Consider the following 16,343-nt stretch of genomic DNA (forward strand, 5'->3'; position numbering starts at 1 on the left):
GATGTTTAAATATAAAGTATTATCATATATGTTGTTGCTCAAGGATTCTGTTTCCTCTCATAAGGGTCAGAGGGGTTACAGTTATATCTTATCAATCTTTAATTCTGTTCATTACTACAGTATAACTATATAGTAACTGTGGTTCATAGACTGGGTTCAATGATAGTCCTTTGTGTTATATGTACAGATATAATGATATTTAGATGTGAGATATTGTCACATATATGGTAGATCAAAGATTCTATTTCCTCTTAACATAATCTGGGGGGTACAGTTATACCTTATTGACCTCTGGTTCTGTTCAAGTGTCAATTATTTATCAACTAGGGGTTAATTTTATACTTGACAGGAGCGAAGGGGTTAAAGATTTTAAGGTACTATTAGTGTATAGCCCCACTGATCCGTTATAGTGTCAGATCCGCCATTGATAAATACATCTTCTAGTGTTACCTGTATCTAAGATATTAACTACATAGTCCTAAATCATTTAGATTAAGAGGCTAAGTGTGGTCAGAAACAGTTTTGAAAACCACGTGCCTAAATATAAGGGCTTATTGACCCAAATCACAGAAAAGTGTTAAATAAACTGTATGTGTTCAAAAATAGTTCAATGCCTACTTGTAGAACCAGGCAGCAAGCTTAAGTAACGATGAACTGTGTCTTATGATGTCTGGGGTAGCTGGCTTTTCAGTGAATACTGATGAGCTACTCTGTATAGCTGATAGTAATTTAATATATTGTCGTGCCTCAAACGCTGCACTGAGATAAATGTATTTATTACACTCACATATTACTCAAATAAAGTTCACTTTCTGTTACAGTGTAGTTGTATCAACTGAATACACTACGTTGAAATACACTATATGCAACAAGTTTAGCAATATATAAGGAATATATTCATGGATTACTAAATGAAGTTTTTTACTGCAACTGATTGTCCCTTTTATTTTATTGATTATTTGTTATAAACAGTAGATTCTTAAACTGAATTTAGAGCGTATTATTCACAGGTGAAAGTTATAGTAATATGATGTAGTTTTATGTCAACAGTTCAGTGAAATAGCTGATGATAAATAAGGCTTATATGCTTGGATTCAACATAGTAACAATGAATTCAAAAGATCCGTGAGAAAGACTTATAACTGGCCACCAGCCAGACCTGCTAATGTAACACTATAGAAATTAAGGGTATTATTTGTTAATCATATGTGAACTATGATGGTATGGTGGAATTTTCCACTAGCGGTACAGCAAGAAGGCTCTTAATGATAAAGCTTGTATGCTCAATTCATCATAGTGTGAATAATTTACATGATCCGTAACAGTCTCATATACCTGATTGCTAGGCAGCACCACTATAGTAACACGCTAAGAATGGTGGCACTGTGTATAAATTTCAGTGCCCCATATTAATCATATGGTTTAAGTATACTGTAAGCGCTAGTTAGAAGTGAGTATGTGCTGCTGGAATTTCCCGTTTGCAAGTCAGTATTGCTGCGGTCACCAGTTTAAGATAAATAAAAGCTACTATAATTTCCCACTTAACAGATACGTTTACTTGAAATTATTATCAGCCGCTATGTGATAAGATATTAGGACCAAAATCTCTGCATATTAAAAAAATGCTAAAGGCATTTGCAACAAACAATTCCCTAACATGTTTCGCCACTAACGTGGCTTTTTCAAAGGGTACGGCGTGGCCTAACAAGTGGCTACTTATTGGCTCGCACTGCTCCTCCTATGTGACGTCACTGGGCGAATCTGGAGGTTCGTTATGGAGAACCAATTTCTGAATGCGAAACAGCCTACATTCTAGACTGGGATCTTGTTATTGGATGGAACTTCATTCCCATTCATTCTGTGTATGATTGGGACCGCTTGGGGATATAGTATGTTAGACGATATCCTAGGATGACAATAGAGAGACACAATCACAGGTATCTAATGTGTATTTTGGAGCGTAAGTCTTGCAAGAGAAAGATTTGACACACTTATATGAATAGAACCCAGCATAAACGGAACTGCGGTAGTATCAACGAATAATAATACAAAAGATGGAATATATAACATTGGTATCTCACCATCAGAGTAGGAAAAATAACAAAGGTTACTGTTATCTTAGATTAAATACTTGCTTCACGTGAATAGAAGCAACATATTAAAACATGAGAGTGTGAATGATAATGCTAATTTAAGATGTATATTAGTTCCATCAGGGGATGGAGATGAATACCTTCTTTTAAAATTAATAAGTGTCACAACTTATGTGATAAAATGAAGTGGACGTGAAAGTGATGATGAACTGTGATCTAACACAGTCATCTTGGTGACAAATGGTGAAAATTTTTTTTTAGAGATAAATAATAATGGTGCAAACAAATAATAAACCCCTTGAACATTGTTTGGAAAAAAGATAAAAAGATGCTATTAAAGTAACACTATTGCATAATTTATATTGTCAAGTGACATCCCAATTAGATATAATATAGGTGCTAAATCTGAGTGATGTCTTAATATTAGTCTTAAATTAAAATTGTATCAATGTATGTTGATCATTGAGTATATATGTGTGTTGTAAAATGGTACCCAACAAAAGGGATGGACTTGCTAGATCTAAATGACGCAATGGTCCAAAGACCATAAAGAATTAAAGTGCAAGGGAGTGACATGAAATATCATGAATAGTGAACATAGAAAACTACATTTCTAATCTATAATTACAAGGACAACATAAGTATGTAGAGGTGCACTAGTAAATTGTGTGGGTGTGCAAGGTGTGTGTAAAAATGGGAGTTGTCTAGGTGCTGACGTGAAGGAAAAAATAATAAAAGTTATTAGAATTTCAGTGTGTCAGTTAATAGCTAATTTAGCAGTGTGGTGAAAACTGTTACCTCTATTCATATTTCCAGCATTACAATCACTTATTGCTTAAGAAGTGATTCTTACTTTATTCATATTTAAAGATATAAAAAGTAATTGTTGTGTTCATTTAAACCATTCGGTTGTATGGAATTAAGCAGATAAATCCATCTGCTTTCATGTTGAAGTAGACATCTTTCCTTGTCTCCTCCTCCGATGCCAAAACTGACCTTTTGAATACCATAGCATCTTAGCCCTTCATCTTTGACTTGGTGGAATTTATAGAAATGTTGTGCTACTGAAGAAATAGCCTTCTTATTCTTTAAGTCTTTAGCTGCATTTCTGATATTACGCAGGTGTTCCTGCAGTCTCGTACATAATTTACGTGTCGTCATACCTACATAGGTTTTGGGACACTTGCATTGTATGACATAGATTACACCAGTGGTGTTACAATTAATAAATGATCTGATTGGATGTATCTTGTCAAATCTGTCTGTGACTGATGTTGTTTTTTTTCAGCAATTTGCAGCTTATACAATTCCCACAAGGATATGACCCAGTAGGTATCCCACTAATAGTGGTCTTCTTTTTACGGGTATAGTGACTGGGGCTCACCAGGTCTTGTAAATTTTTTGTCCGTCGATAGCTGATATCGACTTTGGGTCCTATTAATTGGCCCAATGTTTTGTCAGCTTGTAGAATGTGCCAATGTCTCTTAATTATTTGGATTACATCCTGGCTCTGTGCATTATAAGTTAGAACTAACCTAGTTTTGCTGTCATTTACACGAGACTTCGGTTTCAATAGAATCTGATGCTCTGTTCTTCTTGCTCTGTGATTGGCTCTTTTGATTAAGGATTTACTGTACCCCCTCTGGCTAAGACGATCTGCTGTTTCTTGAGCACTGATTTTGTAAAAATCTGGTTCAGAGCAGTTTCTTTTGACTCTTAGAAATTCTCCTGTCGGAAGGGACTTGATAGTGCATGGTGCGTGTGCACTAGTATTGTATAGAATAGTGTTGGTAGCTGTTTCCTTTCTAATCAAATCTGTCCCTACCATACCATTACTTTTTTTGAAAATTCTCAAGTCCAAAAAAGAGATTTCTGTCTGGCTGGATTCGTATGTTAATTTTATATTCAGATTATTTCGGTTTAGAGTTGTTAGAAACAGATCCAATTTTGCTTTCGGTCCTTCCCAGATTAGCAGAATATCATCAATGTATCTTAGCCAGAGGGGGATGTGTTGGGTAAATTCATCATTGTCATCAATGAAGACTATATTGTGTTCCCACCAACTTAAGAATAAGTTGGCGTACGTTGGTGCACATGCTGTCCCCATGGCTTTCCCTCTTGTCTGCAGATAGAATTGATCATTGAAGACAAAATAGTTCTTTTTAAGCACAAATTCAAGTAATTTCATCACAAAATTATTATGATTTTCATCCTCATCTGTTGCTAGATTAAGATAGTATTGTACTGCTTCTAGCCCTAATTCATGTTTGATACTAGTGTAGAGAGCCTCTACATCGGCGGTGACAAGCCAGGTTGTGGGTCCAAGTTGAATATCTTGTAATTGCTGGAGTGTCTCCATAGTGTCTCTGATATAAGAGGGTATTTCTGTTAAGAATTCTCTTAATCGTTTGTCAATATAAAAGGACACATAGGGGCCTATCTATCAAGCTTCGAACGGAGATTGATGGCCTGTATTTCTGGCGAGTCTTCAGACTCGTCAGAAACACAAGTTATGGAGCAGTGGTCACAAAGACCGCTGCTCCATAACCCTGTCCACCTGCTCTGAGCAGGCGGACAGGAATCGCCGGAATTCAACCCGATCGAGTACGATCTGGTTGACACCCCCTGCTAGCGGCCCATTGGCCGCGAGTCTGCAGGGGGCGGCATTGCACCAGCAGCTCTTGTGAGCTGCTGGTGCAATGCTGAATATGGTGAGCGTATTGCTCTCCGCATTCAGGGATGTCTTGTGGACCTGATCCGCACTGTCAGATCAGTTCCGCAAGACATTTGATAAATAGGCCCCATACTCCTTATAGAGACTTGTGGAAAAAGAAAGTACAGAGTAACAAACTCTGGCTTTCTGTGAAGAGGGCAGCAAATCTGTTAGGAAAACAAAGTAAGGACCACCTCTCCACTTCCTCTTACTCGAGAGATTGACGTGGACACAGCTAAATCCAAATCCTTGTTTGCAGGGAAAAGTACCCAAAAAAAGGAAAAAATTCCTCAGATACCAAACTTCACCTCCTCCATTGACAGAGGCAAAAAGAATGACTGAGGGTTATGGGTAAGGGAAGTGACACTTAACAGCTTTGCTGTGGTGCTCTTTGCCTCCTCCTGCTGGCCAGGAGTGATATTCCCACTAGTGATTGGAATGACGTTGTGGACTCTGCATGAAAAGAAATAAACATCTCACATGACAGATATGAGGTCTGAAGCTGTGAGAGCTTCTCTTTTGGTTGCTGACAAAAAAAAGTACAAACTTTGTCTCAGATTCATACCATGTTACTGATGCTCTAGTGTATAATGGTTTGTTACATGTGCTTATATAGATTACATTAACTACTTTTATTTTTTCCCATTGGCTACATGCATCTTAAAAGCCAGTGAAAAAAAGCCTGTAACTATGTAGGGTGGCCTATGGTGCTTCTAGGGGAATGTAATACAATTTTTAAATTAATAGTCTAGACAAAATGATACTTTCATGATTCAGATAGAGCATGCAATTTTAAGCAATGTTCTTATTTATTTCTTCCCATTATCAAAATGTATTTGTTCTCTTACTATCTTTATTTGAAAAAGCAGGAATATAAGCTTAGGAGCCGGCCCATTTTTGTTTCAGCACCTGGGTAGCACTTTCTGATTGGTGTCTAAATGTAGTCACCAATCAGCAAGCGCTACCCAGGTGCTGAACCAAAAAGCTTACATTCAAATAAAGATACCAAGAGAATGAAGAAAAATTGATAATAGGAGTAAATTAGAAAGTTGCTTAAAATGTCATGCTCTATCTGAATCATGAAATATTAATTTTGACTAGACTATCCCTTTCATAACAGCAAAGAATAGCCAATCAGGAAAAATAATTTGAACAGTAAAAATAGTAATGTCATATACCAAAGGCGATATATACTATAATTGTGACAGTTGCGCGCACATCCTCAAAGGAATGTTGGCTGCGCGAGGCAGACAAAAGAATGTTGGCTGCGCGCGCAACCAAAAGAATCCACCTGGATGCAGTGGTGGATTCTTTCACCACCCTGCCATTTTCAGAATCCACCTGGATGCAGTGTAGGTAAACGAAGCAGCATTAAGAAAAAAAAACTAACAGCCCGCACGAAGTATGAAAAAAAATAAAACTTACCACCTACACGAAGTATTAACAAAAAAAAAAAACTATTCGCCTGCATGAAGTATTAAAAAAACAAAACCTAACCACCCACATGAAGTATTAACAAAAGAAAACGAACCGTCCGCACAAAGTATTAGGAAAAAAAACTAACTGCCCACACAAAGTATTAAGAAAATAAAAACATAATTGCCCGCACAAATTATTAACAAAAAACTCTAACCCTTAAACCCCTACAACAGAAACTACCTAACCCTTAAACCTCAAACACCCCCTAAATTAACCCCAATTACATAGACTAAGTTACAATTAAAATAAAAAATCCTAACATTAATTTAAAAATAAAACCTAACATTAAATTACAAAAAATGAATCTAAAATTACAAAAAAATTAAAAAAAGTCTAAAATTACAGAAAAAATAAACACAATAATAAAAAATTAAACCTAATCCATATGAAAATAAAAAAGCCCCCCAAAATAAAAAACACCCTAATCTAAACTACCAATAGCCCTTAAAAGGGCCTTTTGCAGGGCATTGCCCTAAGTTAAACAGCTCTTTTACATTTAAAATTTACTAAGTCCCCCCCTAACAGTAAATGCACCCACCCACCAAACCCCCCAAAATAAAAAAAAACCTAACCTACTTATTGCCCCTAAAGGGGCATTTGTATGGGCATTTCCCTTAAAAGGGCATTCAGCTATTTTACTGCCCATAAAAGGGCATTGAGCTCTTTTAAAAGTACATTAAATCCCTAATCTTAAAAAAATAAAAATAAAAAAAAGAATTAGTCTAACCCCCAAATAGGTACTCACCATTCCTGAAGTCCGGTGGAGGTTTTCTTCCACGTGGCTCCATCATCTTCTATCTTCAAATAGAGCAAAGGTGGCGTGGAGCGGAGGTGTGGAGCTGGCTTCTCCGATGCACGGATCCTCAGCGGCAGTCCGCCGCACACTGAAGATTAAATGCAAGGTAACCCATATTTATTGGGATACCTTGCATTCCTATTTGCTGAAATTTTGAAATCAGCCAATAAGATGAGAGCTACTGAAATCTTATTGGTTAATTTGAAAAAACAGTGGGATTTCAGTAGCTCTAATCCCATTGGCTGATTTCAAAATTTCAGCCAATAGGAATGCAAGGTACCCCAAATTGAATGAGGTAACTTGCATTCAATTTTCAGTGTATGCCAGAGATCAGATGAATAGGAGCCTCCATGCCGCTTTGGACCGCCACCACTGAAGACTGTTGCTGAGGACCGCTCCACGCCTTCGCTCCGGATGAAGATAGAAGAAAATGGAGCCGCTTGGAAGAAGACCTTCACCGCCGGACTTCAGGAACGGTAAGTACCTATTTGGGGCTTAGTCTTAGGCTTTTTTTATTTTTTCGGGTGTTTTTTTTTTTAATTAGGGTTTTTTGGGCTGTAAAAGAGCTGATTGCCCTTTAAAGGGCAGTAAAAGAGCATAATGCCCTTTTAAGGGCAATGCCCATACAAATGCCCCTTTAGGGGTGTTACGGTACCAACAGTGTACCAAGGGTTAATACCAGATGAACAATGTCCTGCATAGGGAATCAGCAATTCACAACCCAGCCAGTTTCCCTGCAAACATGAGACCAAGCTCCACATTTCAGGTTTAAAAAAGAATAACTACTTTATTTGAAGGCAGCACACAGATTTATACACCCTGGCTTCAGGTTACAGAGGGCATTGGTTTAACAGTAAAGCAAACATATGAACAATGCATCAAACCTCTAACAATTGTCTATTCACAGGTAAAACAGATTAACATATTAAGTTAATTAACTAGGGAAGAACGTTTACTCAGACAATCTGATGTTGGGCAGTCTAGTTAACATAATCACACAAGGACACAATCAGTTTACCCAGACAGACTCCTGAGACACAATCAGATCTGAAACATACATAGAATACATCTTATTACAGAATATAGGAACAGTTCTTATTAGCTATAAAGTCTTTTATGCCCACTTGGCTTATAGAGTCACAATTGCTCCCAAAAGGTGCACTCACACCCTGTACCCATCCTGTATTTATGGATACAGGGTGACATAGACATAAGACAGAGTTATGAAAGTACATGGGGTGTCCAGCATATAAAATTCCATATTTTCATGCAGTCTCTGGGTATCCTTAAGCCCATGTACCTCCAGCCCAAAGAATGTTCCATAACAGGCCCTCCAATGTACAGTGGCGAGATTGGTTTCGTCACATCTCTCCCCTTTTCCAAACAGACTAACAGGGTATCTGACCTCCTGCCGGTCAGTGCCCTGGTTAGTCCAGCAACCCACCCATAAAACACAATTAGTAGTACAGCCCACCCACAATAAATGGTTACTACACCTGAGTACGGGGAAAACTTGTCCATGTCCAGGTGCCTCACCACAGCTGTGTGGGGGACTGGTACGCTGAATTGGTGGGTTGCGAGGTGGGCAGAGACCAGCTGTACTCTGCCCGGGTGCCAGCACTACCATGGAAGTAGCCTGGTGGGAGCCTGGTTGCTGGAGGGGGAGACCGACTGTCTCCCCTTTGGATACATAGCTGTGCTGCTGGAGGGGGAGACCAATCGTCTCCCCTTTGGCTAAACAGCCGTGTTGCTGGGGGACAGGACCATCAAACTCCTCTCCCTCTGGTTTGTCATGCTCGGCTGTCCAGGGTATGTACTGTGCCATATACCACCAGAGCGCCTGGTAGGCATGTCAGTTTGCTGGGACAATCCATCTGTATTCCCGTTATGAGAGAGAATTCCTGTCCATACAAACAAGGGTTCAAATTCCTCAGTGCCCAGACCAGGGCCAAACAGTCCTTCAAAATCACATCAGCTTCTTTACGAGTTTTCTGTACCTGCTCTTTATAGGTATCCACAATCCCTTCATACTGACATAGGGTGCCCTTGAGTTGCAGCACCTCACTATGAGCCAGCGTCAGCTTCTCCTCCAGTGTCACTAAGTTTTTCTTTAATGTTTCATGTTCCACTCTCAAGCTGGTGTTTTCTGCAGTCTGTCGGTGCAGCTTGTCTAGCAGAGATTCCTGTTCTAAACGTGCTTTTTCCTCTGCGCTCCTCTTCTCCTTCATCAGCGCATTGTAACGGGACCTCCACATATCAATAGCGGATAGAGATTTACTGAGCTCAGCGTCCTGGGGCTTAGCAGCAGGTGGGTCAGTCTCTGCTGCACGGATCTGGGCACGGGTAGTCACAGAGTTAACATCAGCGGGACCCATAGGAGCGTAGGCAGAAACAAGGGGGGCCAAGTCATTTCCAAGAAGAACATCAGCAGGTAAGTCCTTCTTGACCCCCACATTCACAGGTCTAGCGCCCACTCCCCAATCCAAATGTACCCTGGCAACAGGTAGGCTGAACACATCGCCCCCTGCTACCCTCACAGCCACAGTGTCTCCAGTGTACTGTTTCTCAGACACCAAGTTCTTTTGAAGCAAGGTCATGGTAGCACCAGTATCCCGTAGACCACTGACCTTCTTCCCATTCACTTTAACCAGTTGCCGGTTATTCCGGTGGGCAGCTTGCACAAGGTCTGCCTCATGTAGGATGCTCCAGCATTCTTGCGCCTCTACGTAGCGGGCCGCAGGCTGAGGATTACGTGGGATTCCGCCGGCGGGTCTTCTCCAGGACTGCGCTTGGTTCGCTGCGTTTAGGGGACACTCTGGTCTTTTGTGCCCTAGTTGCTTACATCTAAAGCACCGAATAGGTTGTGAGTAGCACCGCAGGGCTCTCTGAGGGTAGTTTGTGGCCGGAGGCCGTGTGGTATAGTGGTGCGCCGGGGTTTGGTAACTGGCAGCTGCTGGGGTGACTGGGGGTCTGTACTCCACTCTAGCAGGGGGCTTAGTGGTAGCAGTGTCCAGTTTGCGGGCATCCGTATACTCATCTGCCAAGCGAGCCGCTTCCTGCAGGGTGGAGGGTTTACGGTCCCGAACCCACTCTCGAACTCCTGCGGGTAATTTGTCGAAGCAATGTTCCAACAGGAATAGCTGCAGCACCTCTTCCCCAGATATGGCTTGGCACCCCGCTATCCAGTGAGCTGCTGTGCGGTGCACCTTACATGCCCACTCAAGGTAGGAATCTCCAGCTAATTTAACAGTGTCTCTGAACCGCCTCCTGTATGCCTCCGGTGTAACCGCATACCTGGAGAGCAGAGCCTCTTTTACAGTATTATAATCCCTGACTTCCTCATCTGGAATGGCCCGAAAAGCCTCTCTGGCCCGGCCGGATAATTTTCCAGATAATATCGTGACCCAGTCCTCTGCGGGTACCTTGTGTAGTGCACATTGCCTCTCAAAATCCGCAAGGTACCCATCAATCTCTCCTTCTGTTTCCAGGAAGTTTTTAAAAGCTGCAAAATGTACTTTTCTCTTTTCCATCTTAGTCAGTATTGTAATAATCCCCCTCTTCCTGAGGTTACTGGCTTGTGTAGTTGCTCTTCTGGGCGATAAGGTTCATTCCGTCGCTGCCACCAATGTTACGGTACCAACAGTGTACCAAGGGTTAATACCAGATGAACAATGTCCTGCATAGGGAATCAGCAATTCACAACCCAGCCAGTTTCCCTGCAAACATGAGACCAAGCTCCACATTTCAGGTTTAAAAAAGAATAACTACTTTATTTGAAGGCAGCACACAGATTTATACACCCTGGCTTCAGGTTACAGAGGGCATTGGTTTAACAGTAAAGCAAACATATGAACAATGCATCAAACCTCTAACAATTGTCTATTCACAGGTAAAACAGATTAACATATTAAGTTAATTAACTAGGGAAGAACGTTTACTCAGACAATCTGATGTTGGGCAGTCTAGTTAACATAATCACACAAGGACACAATCAGTTTACCCAGACAGACTCCTGAGACACAATCAGATCTGAAACATACATAGAATACATCTTATTACAGAATATAGGAACAGTTCTTATTAGCTATAAAGTCTTTTATGCCCACTTGGCTTATAGAGTCACAATTGCTCCCAAAAGGTGCACTCACACCCTGTACCCATCCTGTATTTATGGATACAGGGTGACATAGACATAAGACAGAGTTATGAAAGTACATGGGGTGTCCAGCATATAAAATTCCATATTTTCATGCAGTCTCTGGGTATCCTTAAGCCCATGTACCTCCAGCCCAAAGAATGTTCCATAACAGGCCCTCCAATGTACAGTGGCGAGATTGGTTTCGTCACAAGGGGCAATGGGTACCTTAGGGTTTTTTTTGGGTAGGGGGTTTTACTGTTAGGGGGTACTTTGTAATTTTACATGTAAAAGAGATTATTTTTTTAGGGCAATGCCCTACAAAAGGCCCTTTTAATGGCTATTGGTAGTTTATTGATAGATTAGGGGGAGTTTATTTTGGGGGAGTTTTGTTATTTTTATAGGGGTGGAATGCACACAAAGGTGTTAAGGGAATTTAGCACTGTTATAGACCAAACTCTACTCTTAATTTTCAAGACTCATTATCCTCAGGCATGGTACCCCAGGATTGGTGTAAATCTGATGTGGTGCCACTCTTAAAAAAGGGATGCAGGGATGATCCAGGAAGCTATAGACCAGTTATTCTGACATCAATAGTGGGGAAGATACTTGAAGGGATTATAAGGGATTATATTGATGAACATATTCATGTAAGCAAGATTATGAGTTCTAATCAGCATGGTTTTAGGAGAAATAGATCATGTCAAACTAATCTAAATAGATTCTATGAGGAAGTAAGTAAAAATATAGATAAAGGGGAATTAGTTTATGTGATATACTTAGATTTGGCAAAGGCATTTGATACAGTGCCACATGAGAGATTAATGCATAAAATGAAGGGACTGGGAATAGCTGAAAATGTTAGCTCATGGATAAATAACTGGATAAAAGATAGGGAGCAATGAGTAGTAGTAAATGGATCATACTCAGATTGGACAAAGGTAATCAGTGGAGTCCCCCAGGGATCACTTCTGGGTCCTGTTCTTTTTAATATTTTTTATAAATGACTTGGAGCAAGGATTAAATAGCGACATCTCTATTTTTGCAGATGATACTAAGTTAAGTAAGGCCCTTAGTTCAGAGCAGGATGAACTTTCATTACAAAGGGATCTGCAAAAATTAGAAGTATGGGCAAGTAAATGGAAAATTAGATTTAATAAGGGAAAATGCAAGGTTCTACATTTTGGAAGTAAAAATAAGCAGGCAACATATTTTTTTAAATGGGACAAGACTTGATACTGCTGCCCTGCATTGTGCTAAAGATGGGTGCACAATGCAGGGCAGCAGTTTCAAAGCCTAATAAGATACTAGCATGTATTAAAAGAGGCATTGATTCAAAGGAGGAAAGAATAATTCTGTTGCTATTTAAAGCCATGGTAAGACCTCACCTTGAGTATGGAGTGCAGTTCTGGGGACTAATAAAAAAAAACCATATTGCAGAACTAGAAAAAGTTCAGAGAAGGGCCACAAATATAATAAGGGGATTGGAGAATTTAACCTATGAGGAGAGGCTAGCCAAACTGGGTCTGTTTTCTTTAGAAAAAAGGCGCTTGAGAGGTGACATGATTACTTTATATAAATATATTCAAGGCCCATATACAGAGATGGGAGAAGCCCTGTTTATTCCAAGAAAATTGTTTCTGACAAGAGGTCACAATTTAAGGTTTCCTGCAACGGAAACATTTTTCACTGTAAGAGCAATAACATTGTGGAACTCATTACCAAAAAAGGTAGTGAATGCCAATACCCTAGATACATTTAAAAATAGTCTGGATATATTTCTGTATATAAACAATATTCATGGATATGATTGCTAGTATTAAATGGGTCACCTTTTAGTGGGGTTATTTAAGCTTACTTGGAGCTTTTTGTAAGTATTTTAGATTTGTATAGGTTGAACTCGATGGACTTCTGTCTTTTTTCAACCTTATATACTATGTTACAATGTTACTCTGAGGCCTATTTATCAAGCCGTCAACTATGCTGCATTCGCCAGCACCAATACGCTCACCTAACATTGCGGGCGCTGACCTGAATACGCTCTCCATTTTTATAAAAAAAAGCTGTCAAAAAGCCTCGCACCAAGTACGGGGCGATGAGCAGCGGACTGTTGTTAACTAACAGTCATCGATCTCGCTGCTATTTGGCTTTTTCACAACTTTATTTACACCCTGTCACTAAACACCGCCACTATAATAAAATGTTTAACCCCTATCCTGCCGCTCCCGGACACCGCCGTAGCTAAATAAAGTTATTAACCCCCATCCCACTGCTCCCGAAGCCCACAGCAACTCTAATAAATGTATTAACCCCTATCCCGCCACTCCCAGAGCCCACTGCAACTAACTAAATGTATTAACCCCTATCCCTCCGCTCCCAGAGCCCACCGCAACTAACTAAATGTATTAACCCCTATCCCTCCGCTTCCGGAGCCCATCACAACTAAATAAATGTATTAACCCCTAAACCCCTGGCTTCCCACATCACTACCACTTACTAAACCAATTAACCCCTAAACCGCCAGCCCCCCACATCGCCATAAACTAAATTAAACTATTAACCCCTAAACCTAACAACCCGCTAACTTTACATTAAATATTAACTCAACCCTATCTTATAATAAATTTAAACTTACCTTTACAATTAAAATAAACTATATTAAACTACTAATTAACCTACCCTAACTATTATACTAAAATTACACTAAACTATATTAAACTATTAATTAACCTACCCTAACTATTATACTAAAATTACATTAAACTAACAATTAAATTAACTATATTACATATTTAAAAACCTAACCCTACTCAAGTTATTTAAATCTACAATAAAGAACTACTAAGTTACAAAAAAATAACAACTAAGTTACACAAAATAAAAAACACTAAGTTACACAAAGTAAAAAACACTAAGTTACACAAAATAAAAAATAAATGATCAAATATTTAAACTAATTACACCTAATCTAATAGTCCTATCAAAATAACCCCCTCCAAAATAAAAAAAACCTAGCCTACAATAAACTACCAATGGCCCTTAAAAGGGCCTTTTGCGGGGCATTGCCCTACAGAAATCAGCTCTTTTACCTGTAAAATAAAATACAAACACCCCCCCGCAACAGTAAAATCCACCACCCAACCAACCCCCCCAATTAAAAACCTATCTAAAAAACCTAAGCTCCCCATTACCCTGAAAAGGGCATTTGTATGGGCATTACCCTTAAAAGGACATTTAGCTCTTTTTCCGCATTCTATCAGCCAATAGGAATTAAGGTGGAAAAAATCCTATTGGCTTTTGCAATCAGCCAATAGGATTGAGCTTTCATCCTATTGGCTGATTCAATTTTTTCCACCTTAATTCCTATTGGCTGATAGAATTCTATCAGCCAATTGGAATGTAAGAGACGCCATCTTGGATGACATCATTTAAAGGAAACTTCATTCTTCATCTGCGATCTTAAGAAGAAGATGCTCCACGCCGGATGTCTTGAAGATGGAGCCACTCCGCGCCAGATGGATGAAGATAGAAGATGCCGTCTGGATGAAGACTTCTGCTGGCTTGGATGAAGACTTCGGCCCGCTTGGATGAAGACTTCTGCCGGCTTCGCTGAGGACTTCTGCTGCTTGGATGAGGATGGATGTCGTGTCTTCAAAAACTGTAAGTGGATCTTCGGGGGTTAGTGTTAGGTTTTTTTAAGGGTTTATTGGGTGGTTTTTAATTTTAGCTTAGGGACTTTGGGTGGAAAAAGAGCTAAATGCCCTTTTAAGGGCAATGACCATACAAATGCCCTTTCAGGGCAATGGGGAGCTTAGGCTTTTTAAATAGGTTTTTATTTGGGGGTTGGTTGTGTGGGTGGTGGGTTTTACTGTTGGGGGGTGTTTGTATTTTATTTTACAGGTAAAAGAGCTGATTTCTTTGGGGCAATGCCCCACAAAAGGCCCCTTTAAGGGCCATTTGTAGTTTATTGTGGGCTAGGGTTTTTTTTATTTTGGGGGGGCTTTTTTTTATAGGGCTATGAGATTATGTGTAATTAGTTTAAATATTTGATCATTTATTTTTTATTTTGTGTAACTGTTTTTTATTTTGTGTAACTTAGTTGTTATTTTTTGTAACTTAGTAATTCTTTATTGTAGATTTAAATAACTTGAGTAGAGTTAGGTTTTTAAATATGTAATATAGTTAATTTAATTTGTAATTTAATGATTTTTAAGTATAATAGTTAGGGTAGGTTAATTAATAGTTTAATATAGTTTAATGTCATTTTTGTATAATAGTTAGGGTAGGTTAATTAATAGTTTAATATAGTTTAATGTAATTTTAGTATAATAGTTAGGGTAGGTTAACTAATAGTTTAATATAGTTTAATGTAATTTTTGTATAATAGGGTAGGTTAATTAATAGTTTAATATAGTTTAATGTAATTTTAGTATAATAGTTAGGGTAGGTTAAATAATAGTTTAATATAGTTTAATGTAATTTTAATATAATAGTTAGGGTAGGTTAATTAATAGTTTAATATAGTTTAATGTAATTTTAGTATAATAGGGTAGGTTAATTAATAGTTTAATATAGTTTAATGTAATTTTAGTATAATAGGGTAGGTTAAATAATAGTTTAATATAGTTTAATGTAATTTTAGTATAATAGTTAGGGTAGGTTAATTAATAGTTTAATATAGTTTAATGTAATTTTAGTATAATAGTTAGGGTAGGTTAATTAATAGTTTAATATAGTTTAATGTAATTTTAGTATAATAGTTAGGGTAGGTTAATTAATAGTTTAATATAGTTTAATGTAATTTTAGTATAATAGTAAGGGTAGGTTAATTAGTAGTTTAATATAGTTTAATGTAATTTTAGTATAATAGTTAGGGTAGGTTAATTAATAGTTTAATATAGTTTAATGTAATTTTAGTATAATAGTTAGGGTAGGTTAATTAATAGTTTAATATAGTTTAATGTAATTTTAGTATAATAGTTAGGGTAGGTTAATTAATAGTTTAATATAGTTTAATGTAATTTTAGTATAATAGTAAGGGTAGGTTAATTAGTAGTTTAATATAGTTTAATGTTATTTTAGTATAATAGTTAGGGTAGGTTAATTAGTAGTTTAATATAGTTTAAT

At 38.4% G+C, this 16,343-nt stretch overlaps 1 protein-coding gene across 1 annotated transcript in view; it reads right to left on the minus strand.

Moving 5' to 3' along the window:
- The window catches only part of DCHS2 (dachsous cadherin-related 2), a 546,419-nt gene that overhangs the window by 211,761 nt on the left and 318,315 nt on the right, over positions 1 to 16,343 (minus strand). The window lies entirely within an intron of this gene.

Source organism: Bombina bombina, chromosome 2 (genome assembly GCF_027579735.1).
Source record: "Bombina bombina isolate aBomBom1 chromosome 2, aBomBom1.pri, whole genome shotgun sequence".
In the NCBI taxonomy this organism is placed as follows: domain Eukaryota; kingdom Metazoa; phylum Chordata; class Amphibia; order Anura; family Bombinatoridae; genus Bombina; species Bombina bombina.